This window comes from Lissotriton helveticus, chromosome 3_1 (assembly GCF_964261635.1).
Source record: "Lissotriton helveticus chromosome 3_1, aLisHel1.1, whole genome shotgun sequence".
NCBI lineage: Eukaryota > Metazoa > Chordata > Amphibia > Caudata > Salamandridae > Lissotriton > Lissotriton helveticus.
In genome coordinates, this window is record NC_136061.1 from 1,934,526,872 (window position 1) to 1,934,550,332 (window position 23,461).

Sequence of the window (23,461 nt, forward strand, 5' to 3'; positions counted from 1 at the left end):
GGGGGGGGGGAATGAGGCCGGGGATAGGGCCCTCCTTCGGGTTTTCCCACTTTCGGGGTTCTCACTGGGGCGACAGGCATGCCTATGGGAGGGGGTGGGCCGTAGCCCTCTGCTGGTATGTAGGGTGGGGGGTTGGGGGATGGGAAGTGTTTTTTCGTAACTCTTTGTCTCTATGGCCCTACTTTTCCTTTTCTTCTCTTTTCTTGTATCCCTTTCCTTTATATTTAGTATATTTCTTTCCTAGTTGGGGTAGTGGTTTTCGTTGAGTTGGGAAGATTCTTGTAATGTGTACTTATGCGTATTTTCTATTATTATTGTTTCATGAGTATGATGTTGAGTGCTAGTACACTGCTATTGTCGCTTCAAGTCCTGTTTTTGACTTCCCAATTGTGAATCTCCATTACAGACTATTATCCTGTTTTGAACTAGCTTAGAGTACGATTTCGCAATATTGCAGGCCATTTGATCCTTCTACCTTATTATAAAATGGGATCCTCTTTGTACTGGAACATTGTGGACAAATCTAACTATGAATCCTGATTTACTGGGCTACACCGGATAACTGTATTGATATCACTCGTTGCGCGAGACTCTGAACCCCTTTTTGTCTTGGTGATTTGCGATTCCTCGATCTGTCCTGCTTTATCTGTAATGCTGCATGTGAGGTTTTCCAATAAAAATATTTAAAAAAAAAAAAAAAAAATGTACAGCATCAAATGTATTTTGTTTACTTCAATCACTTTTGCTACGACTAACAAACATGTACAAAAAAAATAATAAAAGAATCATAACTTTGATAGAGTTCCAAAGTGAGGCTGAAGCAGGTTCAGGATTGCATTGGTGAGGGGGATAGGGAACGAGATTTAGACAGCGATCTTTCTGGTGACTTGGATCGGGAACGCAAATCTGATCTGTCAGCTACATCTGACCTAGGATGGGACCTAGACCTAGATCGTGAGTCTCGGTGTATGCCAAGGTCAGAGCTAGGATTAGATCGTGAGCGTGAACGCGAGGAACCATGCTTATCGTGATCGGACCTTGGATTGGATCGTGACCTAGAGCGAGAAATAGATTTAGCCAGGTGTTCAGATCTGGTAATGGAACGGGACCTAGAACGGGAGCTGGATCTCACTTTACGGTCAGATCTAGGATTTGATCGTGACCTGGATCTAGAGGTGGAGTTTACTTTACTATCAGACCTAGGTTTCGATCTAGACCTGGAACGAGAAGTGGATTTCACTTTTTGTTCAGATCTAGGCTTGGACCTGGAACGTGAGGACCGAGAGCGTGAGGTGGACTTTCCTTTACGGTCAGATCTAGCTTTTGATCGGGATCTGGAACGGGAAGTCTTGGAACGTGTGGTGGACTCCACTTGAAGGTCAGATCTAGGTTTGGATAGAGACCTGGATCGGGATACCTTGGAACGAGATGTGGATTTAACTTTACGGTCAGATCTAGGCTTGGATCGGGATCTAGATCGGGAAGCCTTGGAACGGGAGGTGGACTTAACTTTATGGGCAGTTCTAGATTTGGATCGGGACCTGGAGCGCGAGGTGGATTTTGCCTTTCGTTTGGATCTAGATTTTGACCGGGATCTGGAACGAGACACAGATTTTACCTTGCGTTTCGATCTTGATTTGGACCGAGAACCAGAACGCGATTTTGCCTTGCGCTTAGATCTAGACTTCGAGCGAGACCTAGAGCGAGAGGTAGATTTCGCTTTACGCTTGGATTTAGATTCGGATATAGATCTCGAACGGGATTTCGCCTTCCGATCAGATCTTTGCTTGGATCTGGACCGGGAACGCGATTTCATCTTCCGATCAGATCTTTGCTTCGACCGAGACCTAGAACGAGAGGCTGATTTGTTCTTATGCTCAGACCTGGGTTTGGATCGAGACCGTGAACGAGAGGCTGATTTGTTCTTATGGTCAGACTTGGGTTTGGATCGAGACCGCGAACGAGAGGGTGCAGGTTTCAGGTTTGTAACAGACTTAGATTTAGACCGTGATCTGGAGCGAGATGCTGAGTTTGCTTTGGCTGTCAACTTGGGGGCAGAGCGGGACCTGGACCTTGAGGTGCGGCCTGTTTCCATATCTTCACCATCACTTTTTGCCTCTTTGTCAGACTCCGGCACTAAAGGCTCTTGAGATTGGGATCTGGATTTCTTGCCTTCCTTCTTTCTGCTTGATTTGCCATCCCGTTTACTTCGCTTTTTGCTTCTTTCACCCCTGCTGCGGCTCCTACTATCCCGATCCTCTCTGCCTCCTGTCCCTGCTTCTGCTACGGCTTCTACTCCTCTTCTTGCTGCCTTCTTTTAGTTTATCATTGCTTCTGCTCTTACGGTTCCGCCTATCCTTGCTAGTAGTTTTGCTTTTATCTTGACTGCGGCTCCGGTTCTCAGCTGCCACACTTTCATCATTTGCCTCAGCAGCTTCTTCATCCACATTATCATCAACCTTTTCTTTCTCTGGTTCTTTCTCCTCTATGCTACTATTTCGTATACGCTCAGCACTTCTAATTTTGCTTTTCTCTTTGCTGGGAGTCCTCTCTTTGCTGGGAGTCCTCTTTTTGCTGAGACTGCGGCTCTTGCTCCTGGAACGTGATCTGGGATCTGGAGCCCGAGCGACTCTTGGAACGACTGCTTCTGCTGCTTCCACTGCGACTTCTGCGAGAATATCGGTTTCGAGATCTTAAAAAGAGTCAAATAAAATGTATAGTTATGCTCCACAGGACCACCAAAGATAATATTGGACATCCTAAAACAAATAAAGGCAGCAACTACAAAGCAAGCAACTGTGAGTTACAAACCACAAAGCCAGAGGTAAGCAATGGGTAGAATGCATTCCCATGGAAGCTTTCAGAATGTCCCAAATAAGTCTTGACTCAGGAGCAGCTAATTGTAACTGAATGGGTGTCACTGGCGGGGGTTTTAGGCATTGGTCTCAATCTCTTCTTGGAATGAAGAAATGACTGACCACTTCCTGAGTCTACCTCAGACTCCAGACTGAAACAGAAAGTCGAGAGGTTCGACCTGGAGGGGGATTGAGGAGGAAGTAAAATTATACTGGAGACAGTAAAAAAAAAACTTTACTCCAAGCCAGGTTAACAACAGGATGAGCAGAGACAGCAATAAGGAAAATAGTTGTAACAAAAGAATCAAACAAGTGAGCTATAGGCATAAGCGTAATTGCAGGGCAAGTAATTTGATGTCTTTAATAGCCCCAATTCAGGAAGTGAACCTGTGGAGAAACAGGAATGAAAAGACAACAGTCTTGCTTTGGGTAATAAAGGTATAAATAAAATATAAATGAGGCATTGCCTAAGTGTATCCAGGCAGGAAAACAAGTATTCCTAATTTATTGTAGATATTGTGTCTCATAATTCTTAATAGCAGAGTACTTACTCTGCAGCATATAGAAACACTTAACTTATTACAATTTTCCGGCGGATAGTGTGTCACTGCCGCCAGGAACTAGGGAATGAACTCCGCCGGGCCGTGTGGCAATAGAAAAGGAAAAAGCTGTGCAGCTTCAAATGCCATAAAGGGAACAGTGCAGGCAAAAGGGCTGCAGGTAAATAATCTTTACACCAAGGGAGTAGCCAGAAAATTCAAATATATCCTATTTTAAACTGAAGCACTGGTGCCAAGAAGCAACTGAACCAAACTCTTCCTAGAAGAGCATCCTTTCACCTGTCCATTCAGCTATCCATCTTCCTTTACTTTGCCATCCTTTGGCCTGTCCATCCACCTATCCATTCACTCATCCATCCACCCATCTTTTTACTTTGCCATCTTTTTATCTGCCCAGCCACCTATCATTCACTCTTCCTTTCACCCACTCGTTCATCCACATACTCATTAATCCACCTACTCATTTGTCCATACTTTCTTCTTTTCACCCTACCTTCCAATATTCCTTAGGCCTTTCCCTGCTCTTTGTACCCTGCTACCACATTTCTTTGCTCCTGCTTGCATTTCTTTGAACTCTGTGTTCCAGCGTTGTAGTACTGATGAGCTTTTGCTGCTGAGTTGCAGACAAAGAGGCCCATTAAGAACCCCAACCCGCTGTAGGTGCTAAAGTGGGGACTTCACAACGCCCTTGTCTAACACTCTCCCTTCTTTTAGGGGTTCCAGGTTTACAAGGGTTTTCTTCGCTGTTTAACGTTTATGTCGCTCCACTCGCTGCCCTCCTAAGGGATAGCGGGTTCATCCCACTCACCTACGCTGATGACACACAGCTCCTCCTCACCTTCGATAAAGACACCCTGAATATTAAAAACATATTTTTAGAAGGCATGAGGACAATAACAACATGGATGAGCAGAATTTTTCTCCAGCTAGATGCTGGTAAAACGGAGGTAATGCTCTTTAAAGAAGCTGCACTCACCTGGTTCCCCCAGCTGGTGGCCAGAAGAAATGGGCCAGGCTCCTCCACCCAAACCAATAATAAAAAACCTAGGAGTCCTAATCGATAACAAACTCAGCCTCACTGAACACATAGCCACCACCAAACGAGCCTGCTTTCACGCACTAAGTCTTCTCCGCAGAGTCTTTCACTTTCTCCCCTCGTCCACCCGGAAAACTCTGGTTCATGCCCTGGTCCTCAGTCGCCTGGACTTCAGTAATGCCTTGCTGATCGCGGCCAAGGAATCTGACCTGGACGGCCTTCAGGTAGTGCAGAACACAGCAGCCCCACTGGTAATCAGCTCACCCTACCGTACCCCTTCAGTGCCCCTATTGCGCAAATTACATTGGCTACCTATCCGCTTGAGAATTAAATTCAAAATTTGCTGCCTGGTGTTTAAGAGCCTTAACCAACTTGGCCCCGTGTACCTGTCTAAAAAACTGACTACAAAACAACAATGGGAGAGGCAGGGAGAAAAAGGAACTCTCTCTTAGTCCCCGGTTTTATGCGAATAAACAACAAAAGAGAGGTTTTATATAAGTTTCAAAAACACCACAGAAAGGAGCAAAATACTGGGAGATCACACACCCAATTTGGGTGGTATAGAAGGCCCTCACACACCGACCTGGTCAGTGTCATGCTTCATCATCGGGCCCCACAAAAGAGGCCGAGTGCCTCTTTCGTGTGCTGCGACGCCAGGAGACTGCAGAGCTGCTTGTGTGTGAAGGGCGTGCAGTGAGTTATATAGATAAAAGGTGCCTAAAGGGTATCAAAAAATTAAATTTTAATGTGTGATCCCTAAGACACTGATAAAAAGAAATATGTGTCTGAATAAAATGCCAAAGGTAATGGTTTGGTTAATTCAGATTTCTATTTAAGTCAGTCAACATGTTTCTGCCGTTAAATGGTTTTAGTTTACCTAGGCATTCGTCAGGACTAGTAAACCCCGGCGGTATGTACTCTCTAATCATCCACCCTGACCTGGGGGCGTGAAAGTGAAAAATCAAAAAGGTGATAAAGTGCATAAAAAGGTGGGGAAGAGCAAATGGCTCATTCCAAAAACACTCCAAGTTCAGGAGTATATCTGCACTTTATAGGATGGCGCTAATTGCACCATGGGTCTCGGGAGGGGGGTTGAAGCGTACCTGGCACATCGCCCTCAACGCATTCAGCCCGCTTCTGCCACCTAGCATACCCTCTGTACCGGACCCCGATGGATGATTAGAGAGTCCATACCTCCGGGGTTTACTAGTCCTGACGAATGCCTAGGCAAACTAAAACCATTTAACGGCAGAAACATGTTGACTGACTTAAATAGAAATCTGAATTAACCAAACCATTACCTTTGGCAATTTATTCAGACACATATTTCTTTTTATCCGTGTCTTAGGGATCACACATTAAAATTTAATTTTTTGATACCCTTTAGGCACCTTTTATCTATATAACTCACTGCACGCCCTTCACACACAACCAGCTCCGCAGTCTCCTGGCGTCGCAGCACACGAAAGAGGCACTCGGCCTCTTTTGTGGGGCCCGATGATGAAGCATGACACTGACCAGGTCGGTGTGTGAGGGCCTTCTATACCACCCAAATTGGGTGTGTGATCTCCCAGTATTTTGCTCCTTTCTGTGGTGTTTTTGAAACTTAAAAAACTGACTAGACACTCTCCTATGCGGACTCTCCGCTCAAAGGGGAAAGGTCTCCTTACTGTCCCCCGAATCAAACAATCCAGATTGGGAGGTAAATCTTTCTCCCATCTGGCGCCCCAATACTGGAACCAGCTCCCATTAGACATTCGCCTCTGTACCAACTATCTTAGCTTTCGAAAAAAACTGAAGACCTTACTCTTTTGTTAAAATCCCCAGTTGGTAAGCCGGTTGCATCTATAGCACGGAGATACCCCATGTGGGGTGATTCAGGCGCTTTATAAATGACAAAAATATATAAATAAATAAATTAAAGAACTGTTTCACAAGGCGAGGAGCATGCACAGACTTAGCCGGTTCCCAGGAACAATTACAAGGACTAGAAACCTTCCAATCGATAAGTTACTGCAGTTTCCTTCAAACCATCTGAGTCATAAATTTCTCTTACCTCATACCTTGCTTGGCCATTAATTATAACACTACTTACTGACCTACTGAGATCATTCTTCTCTTACCTTCTCTTGAAAGGTCTTGATAGGAAGACATGAAAAGATGGAATAATTCTCCAAGAAGGTGTAAGCTTCAGTCCGACAGTGACTGGATTAATGATCCTAGTAATACTACATGGGCCATAGAATCTTGGACTGGGTTTGACCTGTGGATCAAGAGTGGAAGATTGCCTGAGGACAATCATACTTTATCACCAGTTTTATAGTTTGGAGCAGGTCGTCTATGTTGACTGGCCTGAGCACTCTGATTTAACCTGGCCTTTTTTACATTTTGAAGAAGAACCTTTCTGATATGAGTGAAAACTTATAAGATATCTTTAACGGCTGGAACTGCATCTTGAATATCAGAAATCTCAGGAACATTTTGAGGGTGGAACCCTGTGAGATCAAAGACAGGAGAAAGCTTGGTTGAAGAGTGGACTGAAATATTATAAGCAATTTCAGCAGGAGCGAGGAAGGACTTCTAATTGTTCTGAGAAGCAGTAACAACATATTTAAAATTGTTTCAGAGTTCTGTTCGATCTTTCAGCTAGGCCATTAGCATGTGGATGATATCCAGATGTTAATGCTCTTTAAATACCGAATCTTTTGCAGAGTGACATCCAAAACTTGCAAATGTATAGAGAGTCACGATCTGAAATATTTTAAGAGGCTGACCCTCTAGTCTAATAATCCATAATAAAGTGTCTTTGCCATTTCTGATGCAGAAGGAAGTTTAGGTAAGGCTCGAAAATGTACCATTTTAGTAAACGAGTCGGCTGTCACCATTATAACAATGCAGCCTACAGATGTTTGTAAATATACTGTGAAATCTGAAGATGTTATCTCACATGGTCTTGTAGGCAGCTCGGAAATGAAAAGGAGCCCAGACTTCTTTTGGGTCTCAGTTTTACTTTGAGCACAAATTTCAAAGATATTTACTATTCATATACGTCACATCGGAGACTTGGCCACCAGAATTTCCTTTAGAGTAATTCCTCAGTGGTTCTTATAGCTCTATGATCTGAAACTAACAAGTCATGACATAGGTGAAGCACCATCTCTTGAAAATCTTTAAGGAGGCTGAACAATATTTTGTCAATAGTGCTGATGAAAGTATGATACAGGAGAACGTAGTAACATTGGGAGTTAAAATCGCTGTCGGAAATGCACTGGGAGGAAGAATTTTTTCTGTGGTTTTGAATTTCCTTCTCTCTGGGTATTCTCATGTTAGACTGTCAGCGACTGTGTTTTGCGTTCCAGGTATATGTGATCTAAAATTCATATCTCTGGAAAAAAGGACCAAATTGCAGTATATGTAGGCTCCAGTACGGGGAGTTACTTAGAATTGGTATCCTAACATAAAGTGTCTCCATTTAACAAAAGACTCTTTTATAACTTATAATTCTTTCTCCAGTATTTAACACTTATATTCCGTAGGAGTACATTTCCAAGAGAAAAAGGCTAGGTGATATTTCAGTATATCATGGTCCTCCTGAATTAAAACTGCTCCAGTTGCATAATCGGAGGCATCTGTTCCATCGACACAGGGTTTTAAAATATCCGATTGATGAAAAAGCCTGAGTTGCTTCCTGACTTCAATTATAGTTTGAACTTTTTTTCAGAAGGTCTGTTATCAGTGTTACTTCTTCAAAAAAGTATGATCAAAAAGTGTTACTATCTTAGAAAAATATTATTGTATAAACTTGCAATAATGATTTGTTAATCATAAGAAGCTTTGAGTGTCCTTTACTCATGATGGAATAGGCTACTGTAAAATAACATCCACCTTTCGATCATCCTTGGCAAGACCTCCAGCGGGAATAACATAACCGAGATGTTCCACAGATTCAGCATCAAAAATCATACTTGTCTGGTTAGCCAGAAAATTATTCTAGTTCAGATGCTTCAGAACTTCTTCATTGTGTTTGACATGATCTTTAGGTTTCCTGGAAAATACAAGGATGTCATCAAGGTATAAGACACCTGAGTGTAGGATGGAATCAGGAAATGTGAAATTCGTAGACAGTCGGAACACTGCTTAGGCATTGAAAAGTCCAAAGTTAATTGCATCATATTCATAATGCCCAAATGGAGTTCTAAAGATGGTCTTGCATTCATCCCCAGGCTCGATTCTAATGAGAAGGTAGGCCCCTTGAATGTCCATCTTATTAAAGCTCTTTGCACCTTGGATTTCAAACATTAAGGGAAGAGGGTAGCAATATTTTATTGTGCCTTGATTTAATCGCCTATAGTCTATACAGGGCTGAAGTTCTTTCACAGGAACAAAGAACGAAAATGCTCCTGCATGATACCTGGAAGAGACTGTGCTGTTGATTTTCTTCAAGTTATTCTTTGAGAGGGTCACTTCTAAGGGAGATAGCAAAATAATCTGGTCAACGGGTACTATTGCATCTGGTAATAGATCAATTGAACAATGAAAAGACCAGCGAAGGGGCAATTATTTGACCTTAGATTCAGAAAAGATCACAATGTAGTCTACATAGGCTTCAGGAACTGAGGCCACAGACTGAGCAGGATCACCTTCTTTAGAAAAAGGCAGACAGAGAATGCTGACTATTACGGCATAAGAAGTGTGCATATTTTATTGGTTTGTTGGTTTTTTTTACTGGGGAAAGGCGAAGATTTATAAAATATAGTATCAAAATAGGGCAGGTAGCATTAACGTTGTTATGTTCTATGCGTTTATTAGAAGTAACAATTGCAGTTGGAAAATGTTTACAAATGATTGAAAGGAAAAACGAGGGGTATAAATTCTTTGGTGATAATTTTTGGTTTCATGTATTCATCGTATTTTCAGTATTAGTGAATTAGAAAACATTGTGATGCGCTTTTAATGATGTTTGACATGCCTATGTTTTAAATATGATTGGAATAGTTTAACAGACTATGGTCCCAATGAAATTACTTTTTGACTGACTGACAAAGAATGCTGAATCCTGCAGTTGGTCACAATATATTCCGACCCGAGGAAACATATTCTAGCTTACCAATTCATGTAAAGATTATCAGCCTGATTCATGAAGCTAAATTGCACTCGCAAAGGGCAAGATTCTCAGAATCTTGCCTTTTGCGAGTGCAATTTTGGCATTTGGGATTCACAATCCCAAATGCAAAAATCGCTGATAAAGAATTAGCAAATATGCGAGGATTAGCATTTAAGGAATCTCTATTAGAGATTCCTTAAATGCTATTCATGACACATTTAAAAATTGCGATTTAGCAATTTTTGGCCGCTATTTACCGAGAGGTCAGACCTCTCGGTAAATAGCAAAAACGTAGAAAAATGCTTTTAAAAGCATTTTTCTAAATTGCATGTTGCACACACACATGTCCCTTGGACATGTGTGTGCGCAACACCTGTTTCAATTAGCATTTCAGGGGTGCTACAGGGTGTCCTTTGGACACCCCTGGCACCCTTAAAATCGCTATCTTATTTGCGAGTAGCAAATTGCTACTCGCAAATAAGGGATACTCCCCATTCATTCCTATGGGCCTTTTGGCCCATAGGAATGAATGGGGAGTTATTCCTTATTTGCGAGTAGCAATTTGCTACTCGCAAATAGAGAATATGTAGGAATCGCTATTTATTTAGCAATTCCTACATGAATACCGTTTTGCGAGTCCTCAATAGTGATTCGCTATGAATCGCTATTAGAGACTCGCAAAACGGTACCTTCATGAATCAGGCTGTATGTTTGATCATCCAACTGATACCGAAGATTGAAACTGAGAATTTCTTGGTGTACTATCTGTGAAGTCAAGGATTTGCTTTCTTCTAATACCAGGCCAGATGCAACCAAGGGTCCGTCTACAGCTTCCATTGCTTTTGGAATGTCATTAGATCTAAGTGAAACAGAGCGATCTGCAGCCCAAAAGATGTCCCTGTAATTATTTGAGGCACCATAATCAATAAGCACAGGACAGTATTCCAGACTGAAGAAATCAAGACCTTTCCTTCCACTAAGATCAATACCGAATTATTAGGTGCTTGAGACAGGGTGACATCATTTGAACTCGTCCCTAACCCCTGCTGAAGAGGCAAGTTTTTTGTTTTCCTACAGCTTGCAGGGTTGAGTTGGCCAAATCTGACAAGCATAAACCAAGTGCCCTTTCAAACCGCAGTATAGGCAGTGTCCTAACTTCCTACTTGGTGTGGTGTTGTCCTCCGTCAAAGGACTCAAGGTGTAGGCTACTTGCACAGGATCTTCTTCAGACTCTAGAGTTTTAACCGCTTTTTTTAACTTTGACTTGAACAATAGTCAATTTCCTAGTTGTTTTTTGTGCTCAAGAAGTCTTCCCTGAATTCGGTAATACAGTTGGATTGTGAGTTGGATGAGATCACCCAGGCTTTCTATACAAGAAACATGAGCTAGATGATCTTTTAAATCTTCTTTTAGTCTTGTATGAAAAAAGTGTAAACAAGTCTGACTCGGACCATTCCACTTCCCTGGCCAGAACCTAAAATAAAAAAATGTAAGTATGGAGATAGAGGTTTGCTTGACTAACCTACACAATGTTCTCTAATCCAGGAGAGGGCTTGCTTCAGAGATCAAAGGCATTGCACAGGCTAGGGAATTTCCAGTGGTATTGCTAACTTAAAAACCCCACTTTAGTACAATTACTTGCATATACATGTGGCCTAAATGTAAAATGTATCTGACATCATGTGTCGAGGAACTCCTTCAACTTGTCAGGATTTCCATCAAACTCTTGTGTCAAACCTGCTTGAGGTGGAATGTGCCCCGTTGTAAAACTTCCAAAGACTGACAGAGGGAATTATTTTCATTAGAAAGGGTCTGGACTTGTTCGGTAAGGTTATTCACTTCTGTGAAAAGTTCTTGCACTTGGTTCATTTCCACGCTCTTTTTGGCACCTCTGCCTGTCAAGGGCGGATACTCTAGGTGTTGGTCTCAACCTCTTCTTGGAATAAAGAAATATTCGACCACTCCCTCGGGCTACGTAGATTTCAAATTGCAACAGAAAGTGTCAAGAGCTGCAACCTGGAGTGGTATCGAGGCTGGAGGGAAACAATATACTGAAGACAGTAAAAAAAAACTTTCCACCAGGACAAAAACAAGACGAGCAGAGAAGAAGTTAAGGAAAAATAACTCGAATGAAGGAATCCAACAAGTTCAAAGATTGAGCAATAGGCATAAGCATAACTGATCCACAGGTTAAAAGTAGTTTGCTGTTATTGAATTATTCCAATTTAGGAAGTGAACCTGTGGAGAAACAGGAAAGAAAAGGCCACCATCTTGTTTTGGGTAACAAAAAGGATAAATAGGACAATTCTCAAGTGTATCCTGGAAAGAACACAAGTATTCCTATTTGTGCGCAGAAGTTTGTGTTGCAGTTACTGTCAGGCGCGTCGTGGCCTTTGGAGCAGCAAGCTATATTTCTTTGTGCTCGTCAAGTATGCGTTAGGGATTGGGAGTGAGTATCAGTGACAAGGACCAACTGCTGGGGCCTCTCCCCCCTCACTACCAACCCTTGTAGGACACTACTACGCCGGTAAGAGTTTAGGGCCACCTCAGCCATCTGACACTGGAATCTTCTAGTATCCCTAAAATGCTGGCATTGAGCACCTGCGAGGGGGCTGCCCTTGGAATTCATTACAGGGCTTATAACATGTATGTATTTTGGAACTCACACCCCCTATTTTATAAGGCATCCTTCAGGGACCACGACTATTTACCTGAACTTGCCTCTGAGGACGAATGGCCCCCACAACACCGCTTCCCTGCAGGGGTGAACAGGCTCTTTTAGCAAGCTATAGCTAGTGCGTTGGCAACCTTGCAGGTAAGCGTAGACAAGTTGACTTCCCAGGTCTCGAGTGGCACAAGGATCTTCAGGGACACTGGTCAGGGACTAGTGGACTAACCACAACTACCACCCATAATGCCCAGAACCGTGATGCGTGGCAACTGGAAGGCTTCAATCGTCTGAGAGAGGTCTTCCATAAGAGTACATGCACAGTAAAAAATGTACCCTACTGGGAGGAAGACTTACCTGGGGAAATTGGCGATGCTGTTGCACCAAACTTCGGCCCTGAAGAAGGGTTCCCTGATCTGAGGCATGGGGCAACACAGACGATGCAGGGTCCTCTGACGATGGACAGGATTCCAGGAGGCCTTGACGCCCTAGTTCGAATTCCTCTGGATCCTTGGAAGGGGATTACACCTCGACAGACATGTTGGAGCTGGATAGAATGTATCACCCGAGGTCCTCGGAATGGCTCCCAGATCAGAAGGTGGCGGATTATGTGCCCAGTAAACTTCACCAGCCCCTAGACAAGGAGGTTTGAGTTCGCCTTCGGGCGAAGTGCCCTAGACCAGCTTTGGAAGGAACAGTGGCGGCCACCTCCAACATAGATCCAAATATGTGCATGTTCTTTGCAAAATATTTGAAAAACCCTAAGAAGTGTATTGACTGTTCATGGAGAGCAAGCCAAGACAAATTGTTTGACGTTGTAAGCCCACTGACAAAAGTTATCGAACTGGCAGAACAGTTGTAACAATCAGGGATTCCCCTTCCCACAGACATAGTAGCAAGCTAGGCACAGAAGGCGATGTGCCTGTCGGGCAACACCAACCGTGTCTTATCGGCAGAGAGACGACATTCTCTACTGATTAAAGTAGATCCTAAACTGGGGGAACTATCCTCATGAGAAGCGGGAGCAGTGGCTAAAACCAATTTATTTGGCGCAGCCTTCGTAAAAGAACTGGGGAAGTTTGTTGCCACCTTCTCTGCGCTGAACAAAGCGCAGACATTGATCAAGAAATGTTTTGCAGGAAAGGTTTTCACTGGGGCCGGAAGACTCAGGGGTTGCTCCTCCGGCTGCTCTTTCCAACCAGGCCCCGGAACAATGGATGAAATGGTGGCTGGCAGGGTACTTTTTACCCAAATCAGGAAGGAGGAAATGCCAGAGACAACCGTGCCAAAAGGGGCGGGGCTAACTCTCCCGGAGGTTTCAACTCTAAGCAGCATCCTTTCTTTCCCTCACAGGCTAGAGGGGAGCCTTAGATTGTTTGCATACAGGTGGGCAACTGTGGGATACCACATAGAGTTCTACTGATCTCCGGTCCAAGTGGCCAGACCATGTCCACTGTTTTTTTCAAAACAAGATATGGGACTGATCAGGTTCAGGATCTGCTCACCAAAGGAGCATCCGAAGGTCAGTATTACACCCTCTAAGGTTTTCTCAGCAATCTCATTTTAGTAGAGAAGAAGAACAGGGACTTTTGCCCGGTTATAAACCTGAGAGGCTTTAATGAGTGGCTGGTGTACTGCCACTTCAAGATGGAGGGAATTCACCTCCTGAGAGATCTCTTACTGCAGAACGACTTGCTGATGCATATAGATCTCAAGGACACATACTTTCACTCCCTGTTTTTCCCCCTCATCGCCGTTTTCTACAGTTTGAGAGGAGGGGATAGATATTCTAATGCTTTTCGGCCTGTCCCCAGCACCTTGGTGCTTCCCAAAACTCCTCACCCGATCTGGAAATCTCAGGCTTGGCTCCCGTTTCTTCTGGAGCTATCATGGATGGAACCGGTACAACTTCCATCGTTTCCCTGGATCCAACATTCGTTCACATCCTCTAGTGTCGCAAGGTCACCTTACTCTCACGGTGCGGAGGATTTCAGGCAACCTTGGCAGGCCAGCGGGCTTTTGAGGGAAGCAGAGAGACTCATCCAGCAAGCATGGGCTGGGACAGACAAGCGATACAGGTAGGCTTGGAGTAGATGGGTTTGTTGGTATGTGGAGAGACACCTGGATCGTGTGGTAACGCAAGTTACAGACGATTTGAATTTTCTTGTGGAGCTGTCTAGCTGGGCGTTGCTTATTGCACGGTGAACTCTTTCAGATCGTCGATTTCAGCAGAGCATCTCCCCATCAGCAATATCCCGGTGGGTGAGTAACAGTGGGTGTGTAAACTGCTAAAGGGTATCAGAATGGCACAACCACTGGTTCCTAGATATTCTGGCTTATGGGATGTTAAGCTGGTATTGTTTCTCTTGGCAGGATAATCGGTACCTGTCCAGGAAAGAGATTTACATGAATTTGGCTATGTTATTGTGCCTCATCTCCTGTAAGGGAGTTTCTGAAATCAGGTGACTGGACATCATGGCAAGGGTTATCACCCCGGAAGGGGTTACCTTCATTATTTCGCAAAAGACCAAAATGAATACCAGGTCAGTAACTTACCCCTCTTTTGAGGGTTCTCCTAAACTCTGTGTAGTACAATGCCTAATGGTTTACTAGGAGAGGTAAACAACCTTTACAATGCAACTTTTACCACGCAGTGCCTTTACGATGCAACTTTTACAACGCAAACCATTACAACGCATTGCGCTGGGGGGCGCTCTAGGATAGGGAATGTGATTAATGTACTATCCAACACCTTCCCTACTATCCACGGGGACTGGAGTTGGAATAGTAAATTAAACAATTCACTATCCAGCTCCTAAAAGCATTATGTGTTGTAATGGTATGCGTTGTAAAAACCGCGTTGTAAAAGCATGCGATGTAAAAGCATGCGTTGTAATGTCATACATCCTATAGAGATGATGGCGGAGGTAAGATCTCTGTGTGAGAAACAATTGTTCATTGTTGGGGTTAAGGATAGATGCACTGCTGTTTATCGTCTGGTTTTTTAGAAAAAAACTTTATTCTATTGGTTGGTGCTCCTAGAGGTGGCGTCGAGTGTCCAACGACGTCTGTGTAACATGGATAGTAGTGAAACCGGAAACCACCAGTTTCATCCCTTTAGGGCACACATGTACTTTGTCTTTCCATCAGAAAAAAGACTTCCACTCTTTTTTTGAGAATGTTCATAAATCTCTATTTAATTCATATGAGATTTAATTTTTTCATTTTTTTCATTTCATCTTAATCATGTAATTCTTATAACATCATAAGACTTCAGGCAATGTCGTTTTTAGGATATCCAATGCATTTCGGGCATTATCGTTATGCCCTTCATCAGGGAACAGACAAAGCCTTTCTTCATCTGTGTGTTTAAATCTGTGTAATCTTGGTGATGTGCTTCGATCCGTTTGGAACTCTTCTGAGACGCCGGCACAGGACAAACCAATTGTTCATTGCCATTAAGAAGCCGTTCACAGCTGTCTTCTCTATTGACCGGTGGGTAAGATGGATTTTGGCAGAGGCAGGGATCGATACTCAACTTTTTGGGGCCCACTCTGCCAGGGCGCTATGGCATCTAAGGCTGACCAGGTTGCCGGTAGAGTGGAGTACATTACAAGTGCAGCAGACTGGTCCCCATTCATAAGGTTCTACTTTAAGCCAATATATAATGCAGCATCTCTTGTGGTAAGTAAGCTATAAAAAAAAGCATAATCCTCGTCTCCGGTCCTGACGTAGAATGAAAAATTTCCTAGCTCATGTAAAGGAAACTTTCAATTTAATTAATGGCGCAGAGGTGAGGATTATCACACCCATGTCATATTGTAATATGCCTACCCTCCCACGTGTCTGCATTACAGGGAGTACTTCATATTTTGTGTACAGTTAGTTAAAACATGGCTGTTATGAATAACAGGAAGTATAAAGGACCCTTGCATTATTATCGTGGTCAAGTTGGTATCGTAAGTGATATGCAATGTGTTTATTGTGTGTCATTATGACAGTGTTTTTCTCTTAGGTTGTATTTTCTTCTTTGGTTTATCAAAGATTAGTAGTGTGTAGAGATTTCTTGTTCCTAGTCTAGGAATAGGTTGACGGCAAGTTAATCACAGGTTGTGTAATATGCGTGAATATTGTATCAATATTGACCTGGATTTTATGTTCCAATCGCATAGAGGACTATACTTAATGGTTATGTTTTATCCATAGACTCTGACTCCAGGGCCAATTGATGCTGCTTTAACTAAACTTCCTGCAGTGAAGAAGAGGAAGGACTGCGAGGGACAGAGATTTATATGCATTTAGGGATGGTGTTAATGGTTTTCATGGACACTTTCCCCTGGACTCATCGGATTTGTAGTGTTTGATGTGTTTTCTTTTTAACTTTGAATCAGCTGAAGAAGAAAAAGTGACGTAAGAAATGCATATTACTCACCTCCGCATTCTAATTAGAATTGAAACTTTCATTTACGTGAGCTGGGACATTTTTCATTTTCCTGGTGGACCTTGTTTCAGAGCCACCGCTGCCAGGAACTAGACTAACCCCAGAATGCACTGGGCACGACAGCTAAAGAGGAAGAAGCTGCACAGCAGCAAACGCTGTGAAGGGAACGACGCGCACAAAAGGTCCACTGGTATGTAATCCATACAGTGGCTCACTGCAATAGTTCGGAACGCATTGAGTGAGACCGACATCTAGTTTAGGTAAATAGCGAGGAATTAACTTGTATAAAATAGGCTGGAGTGGCGGGCCCTAGAACTGATGAATGAGTTACATAGGTAGTAGCAGAGATAACTGAGACAGCAAGTTATGCTTTAAGACTGAGGTAGTGACTGGTATAACTGAGGGCTATTAAAGTGTGACTAATGTTGTGACTAATGTAGTGACTAATGCCCCGGTTACTTACCGGTAATCTTCATTACTCCGAGTCCATGTCTTCCTCGCCACAGTAATTACCCATGAGCCTCCGGCTCCACACAGAACTCCAAGTCTAAAAACAGCGCTCTAGTCTCCCCTCCCTCCTCCAAGATGGCCCCCAGTGGCTCCAGCCAATCCCATAAAGGGATACATAGACAGCAACTCGACCTGAAAAACCAAGCCGCAGACATGAAGCCACCACCAGGGCCGGGAGGGAAGGGAAACTATACTGTGGCGAGGAAGACATGGACTCGGAGTAATGAAGATTACTGGTAAGTAACCGGGGCATTACCTCCTCGTCCTGTCTTCCTCGCCACAGTAATTACCCATGAGCCGATACCAAAGCAATCCGCTTCATGCAAGGAAAACACTCCACAGAAACATGCAGAGAAACATATTTCAATCACAAGAGGTACAAACATTCCACAGAAACATACACCTCAAGGAATCCCAGCCGACAGTACAGAAGAGGCAAAGGAAACAGAACCCCCACCCCCAATCCGAAGGCGATAATGGGACATGAAAGTATGCGGGGACAACCAAGCGGCAGTCCGGCAAACATCCATCATGGACACCCTCTTAAAAGCGGCCCATGATACAGAAACAGAACTGGTGGACCGACCCCGAACATGAAGAGGGGGAAGGTCAGAAACAGAACCATAAGCCAACAGTATGGCCTCCTTAATCCAACGACTGACAGTGGACAGGGAGGGCCTCCGGCCCTGATGCGACAAACAAAATTGACAAACAAATTGTCAACCGTACAAAAGGAAGAAGTGCGTGATAAAGAAACCAACAATGCACGATGCATATCCAACAGGCGGAGAAGGCAATCCACAGCCGAGGAAGGATCAGGATAAAGAATCGGAAGAACCACTTCAGCAGAACGGTGAAATAAGAATCCACCCCAGGAATAAACGTAGGATGAGGGCGCAAGACTGCACAAACAGACAAAATGACCAAAATAGGAGTAGACCGCAGGAAGGCACCCAGCACACCAATACGCCTGGCAGATGCAATAGCCACAAGAAACACCACTGTGAGCGTCAAGAACTCCAGGCCCACCGACTCCAAAGGCTCGAAAGGAGCCGACTGCAAGGAACGCAATACCAGAGTAAGGTCCCAAGGAGGAGAACAGAAGATAGGATGGGGACGTGGCAAAGAAAGCTACTTAAAAAAGCCGAGCCACCAAAGGAGAAATTTGAACCAAAGGCAGGACACGAAATGCCCGAATGGCGGCCCATTGAGTCCCGAGAGTGGAAATGGCCAAGCCCAAAAGGAAAACCATCAAGTAAAAAATCCAGAATCCAAGCAGGGTCCAAAGAAGCCAACGACAGCCTGTGACACACACATCAAGAGGCAAAGTAATCCCAATGCTTAGCGTAGGACATAAGAGTAGAAGGCCTCCGAGATTGCCGAATGACGCCAGCAACCGAAAAGAACAACCTGCACGCAACAGCGATCCCCTCTCAAGAGCCAGGCCCGCAGACCCAGGGGCCGGAACACAGGCAGAGGCAGAAGAGGACCCAACAGAGGATAAGGCACGAACGGTAACGTCCAGCCCGGAGAAACAGCCAATTCCATCAATAGGGGACACCAAGGGCGACGTATCCAACCCGGAGCAAACAGAAGGACAAACGATCCTCCCCACTTGAGCCCCTGCAAGACTACGGAAACAGGGGAACAGGGGGAAAAGCAAACAACAGACCTTCCGGCCAAAGGAACGACAGGGCGTCCACTCTCCAGGCAGCCTGGCAAGGCATAATCGTGCAAAAGCAGCGGATCATGGCATCGGAAAGGGAAGCGAAACAGGACCACCATCCGAGAACCAAACATCATCTGCAACCACCGGAACATCAACTGCGTGAGGGACAAAGACCCCATGGAAGGAAACACCTGGCACAGACAACCCGCCACAGTGTTCACAGGACCCGGCAGGCAAACTGCAGACAGGGACGCCAGGAGCACCTCCGCCCAACCACAAATCCGACGGCCGAGGCAACAGAGGGAACGAACCCTGCACCCCCTTGATGGTCCACACAAGACATCACCACCTGGACGGTCCGACTGGACCTGCACATGGAGACCCTGAACAAGATCCGAGAAATCCAACAAACCCAGAAGGACGGCCTTCAGCACCTCGTATCCGGAAGAACAAGATAACACCGACCCAGGCCAAACCCCCTGAGTCGTCGAATCCCCCAGAGTAGCACCCCACCCCAGCAGGCCTGCAACCGTAGTGACCACTCGGGTGGGAACAATCAGAAAGGGGCGGCCCTAGGACAGATGACCCTCGACCAACCACCAACTCAGGACCACCCGAACATCCATCGACATAGGAAACAAAAACACTCACATAGAGGGAATAGGGGTCCCAATGCGACAAAATGCGGGACATCACCGGGTACAAGTGGATGTGAGCTCACGGCACCGTCAACAAAGAAGTCGACATCAGACCCTGAACCCTCAACTACAGGCCCACAGGATGAGATGGCCCCAACAACAGGGCACGAACTGCAGACATCAGGGACAGAATCCGGGGAGGGGGCAGGAACACCAACCCCAACTGAGTCCGGAACAGAGCCCCAAGGAAAGTCAAAACCTGCGCAGGAACCAGGGAGGACTACGGCACAACCACGAGGAACCCGAGACGCTCCAGGACATGGCACACCCTCTGGACATGCAACTCCGCCTCAGGAATAGAAGAAGCAGAAATCAAGAAGTCTCCAGATAAGGAAAAACACCAATGCCCCCCCCATGCAAAAGTCCAATAAGAGGAGCCAGAACCTCAGTAAAGATCCTGGGAGAAGAGCAGAGTCCAAAAGGAAATACCCGGAACAGGTAATGACGATCCAGGACGCAAAACTGGAGAAACCGCCGAGCGTTCTGGATGAACAGGCACATGCAGATAAGCATCCCTCAAGTCTATGGACGCCAGGAAATCGCCGCGAGACACCAGAGGAAGGATCAACTGAAGCGAAACCATCTAGAACATCTGGTGAGGGAAGAAAGAATTGACCCACTTCAGGCCCAAAACAGGTCGAAGATCCCCGGTGCGCTTGGACACCAGAAACAGGATGGAAAACACGCCCAACCCCAACCGATCGCTGGGCACAGGAATCACCGCATCTCCGACCACCAGGGAATCGATGCCTTCCAAAAGCGCCAATCGTCATAGAGGGTCTCAGGGACAAGGCGTGGATCTGAAACAGCCTGGGGGAGCCTGGGTAAACCCAAGACGTACACCCTCCGAAACCACCTGAAGAACCAAGTAGTAAGTGAGGCGACCCCCAACCGGACCCACACCAGGAGCGACCCAGTCAGGACTTGGAAGCGGGATTGGAGGAGGCAGAAGCACTAGAGAACCGGGACACATCAAAGGAAGGGGTACCCCGGCCACGCCCCCATCCATGAAAGGCCCGACCAGCACGTCCCCTACGAGAAGGACCAAAAGCCCTCCGAGAACCAAAGTAACGGAAGCGACCAGCCCGTCCAGTAGCAAGGAGTCAATGGTCCCCCGCCGTCTTCCTCAACATTACCTCCAAAGGGGGACCAAACATCGTAACCCCAGAAAAGGGGATCTCCGTCAGGAGACCCATCCGCGCAGCATCAGCCGTCCAGGAGCGAAGCCACAGCTGACGACTCGTAGCCACAGAAGAACCAGCCACAGAAGCTGCCGCCCTTAAAGAATCAAAAGAGACATCCGAAAGCAGGCGAACCTGCCGCTCCATCAACGCCAGGGTAGAAGAGAAATCCACCCCCTGGACCAACAACTCCGACAGAGACTGAAAATCCTTAAGTAAGGACTGGATTGAGGAAGAAGAAAAGGTAGCCGCCCCAAAGGAAAGTTAGTAGCCGCAAAAGCGTGCTTGACAGCACCATCCACCTTCTGATCCACAGGGTCAGCAGGAGAGGAAACCTCAGAGACCACAGCACCATGCGACGACAAACCGTCCATCAAGGAATCCACTGTGACCGAGGAAGCAAATTTAGCCGAAAAATCATGCAGAGGATACCTTCCATACAGGAAACGAGGAAAAGAGCTATTGACCGCATCCTTCCATTCAGTTTCTAACATCCCGAACACTGAAGAATGAAGTGGCAATGAATCAGGTACAGGACGCTGATACCGAGAAAACAAGACATCCTCCAGAGGCATAACAGAGTCAGGGAAAACCAAGTTTCCGCGAATGTGACACAGCACCTCTTTAAGGACGGCACCCTGTACAAAACGACCCTTGACACCAACCTCCTCCTCAGCGACAGAGTCAACAGCCGGAACGCCATCAACACGTGCATACACGGCAGGAGGAACAGGAACCCGGTCCCGTAAGGCAGCTGCCACCGCAGAATGGATCATCTGTCGCAGCAAAACCACAGAGGGAACAGACATGCCTGATCCATAAGCCTCCACTGCTTCAGGAGCAGACAAAACTCGAACCTTTTACCATGATATAAAAAGACCAAGTGAAAAAAACACCAGCAAGGCAATAAAAACACCTGAAAGGTACAATAAGCAGCAGGTTGCTAAGCAACCAAAGCAGACTCCCATCGCCCGCCCACAATGTATCAGAAAAAAACTAGGAATTCCAGCGCGCGCCTCCCAACCCTTACACGGCAAGGAAATGAAACACGCGGCCAACCAGCGCTCCCCCAAGCCGACAACAAACACGGCAATAGGTAAGCGTGAAACGAAACGCAGGCATGGCAAATGGGAGAAATAACCCGACCGCGCGAAGTCCATAGAACAGGACGTGCGGTCGGCAGGGGGCCACACAAACAATAAACCTCCCACTCAGCGGGAAGAGCAGGCGCGGCCCCCATACAAAGCGAGAACACCTACGCTCTTGCAAACACACAAAGCACCTGAAAGTCCGCTAGAGCAGGACAAGGTGCCCGGCAAAGAAGGGGGAAACAAATGCAAATTAAATAAAACATAATTACAAAAAACATCAGAAATAGAGACTAACTTCCCCCCTTCCAATACCCACGGACATAAGGGGCTGCTGAAGCAAGACCCCCGCCCTACTCACCTGAACCATCAGGGAACACAGCACTCGGAGAAGTGCAGAAAAAAAGAACAGGTCGAGTTGCTGTCTATGTATCCCTTTATGGGATTGGCTGGAGCCACTGGGGGCCATCTTGGAGGAGGGAGGGGAGACTAGAGCGCTGTTTTTAGACTTGGAGTTCTGTGTGGAGCCGGAGGCTCATGGGTAATTACTGTGGCGAGGAAGACAGGACGAGGAGGTAATGTAGTTGAGAATTGAACAGGTCACATACACAAATTAGGACTCCGGTACAAGATGAAGATGTGACGTAATAGAGCATCGAGGGAACAACTTGAAATTAGAGTCAAGAGAGTGACTCCTAGAACTGACTGAGTAATGAATGAATAAAAATTATTTGTAAAGCGAGATTAGCTGCTTTCAAATGAAACGCCCCTGTGCTAACACAGGCAAACATGAAAACGCTGACAACATTTGCACTCTCTTGAAAACATTCTCTAACCTTCTCGAAAACAAACAAGTTTTTAGATTTGATTTAAAAACAGATTCAGAAACTATGCCTCAGAGATGGTCGGGCAGGGAGTTCCAGTGAGTCGCAGCTGAAAGACAAAGGCCCTCCCACCTGCTCTTGCACTATGTTTCATAGGAAAAAACTGGACATTTTGACTTTGCTGAGCAAAGTGTTCTAAGAGATATGTTTTTTTGTATTCTCTTTTGGATATACAGTGGACCTCTTTTGTTTAAGGCTCTAAGGGTAATCGTTAAAGCCTTAATTATTTGCTTAATTGGTAGCTAGTGTAATTGTGCCACGCCTTTTCGCACAGACTGCCTTTTGGGAATATTTAAAATCTGTGTTGCCGCCACAATCTGCACTCTTTGCAGGCTATTCAAAGATTTTCTAAGTGGCCCCAGATTTTTAACATTCGTATAATCCAGCATAGATGTCATGGTACTTATAGAGCGCACTGTCACCAGACGGTCACCTTGCGGTGCCTATGCGGCTTCCTGGCGCTCATACTCATACCGCTGTGGAACGCCTCCTGGCTTTCCCTGTGAAGTGTCCACTCCTGGGCACCCCCAGGGTGAAGCCAGGCATCCGTAGCGCTGTTGGGGCCGGTGTGGAGGCTAAGCAAGCTATTGCCCAGAGTTGCAGCGTGGGGCCCGTGATTAGAATAGGCACCGAGGCGAGAATTAACAGGTCCGAGGAAATTGAGCCCGAGACCCCGCCGAGGCGGGAATCGAACCCTGGTCCCTGACCAGAACTCTGCATCAGGGTCTGCCGCTCTAACCATTGAGCCACACTCCTCCATAGATGTG

The 23,461-nt window shown here is 45.6% G+C and overlaps 1 pseudogene; it reads right to left on the bottom strand.

Moving 5' to 3' along the window:
• Positions 1-793: 793 nt before the first annotated feature.
• LOC144824345 (uncharacterized) lies at positions 794-21,531 on the bottom strand (annotated as a pseudogene).
• Between the last annotated feature and the right edge of the window lie 1,930 nt (positions 21,532-23,461).